Consider the following 458-nt stretch of genomic DNA (forward strand, 5'->3'; position numbering starts at 1 on the left):
TTTTAATCGTTATTTTGGTCATTTTCATTTACTTTTTTCAGTTCTTTTGTTTGTTCCCCTCCCAGTAAACTTACTGGGAGGTGGATTTTTTGTTTTTTGTGAGCATGGCTCAAAGGACGGACAACACGGCATCGGACACTGGAATGGACACGACAAAGGCAAGACAAAGTTTGAAAGAATCTGTAAATAATAGAAAGAACGAAGAAAGAAGAATGAAATTTATGAAAGAACTCACTGTGGTGTTGGAGTTGACGGAGGGAGCACAAATCACGCCACTTGCATTCTTAAAAGCGACACAGGAGGTGTGCGGCTCCATAGTAGCATGCAGACTCATCTCGAAGGACAAATATGAAGTAACCGTCAGTACCACCAAAGCGAAGGAGCGGCTCCTGGACGGGTACTGCATTGGAGGAGTCAGGGTTCACGCCCGTGACATCTCGGTGGATGAGCTGGTCGTG

This window comes from Eucyclogobius newberryi, unplaced genomic scaffold (genome assembly GCF_026437365.1).
Source record: "Eucyclogobius newberryi isolate DKJ021-1_F unplaced genomic scaffold, fEucNew1.0.hap1 SCAF_128, whole genome shotgun sequence".
NCBI lineage: Eukaryota > Metazoa > Chordata > Actinopteri > Gobiiformes > Gobiidae > Eucyclogobius > Eucyclogobius newberryi.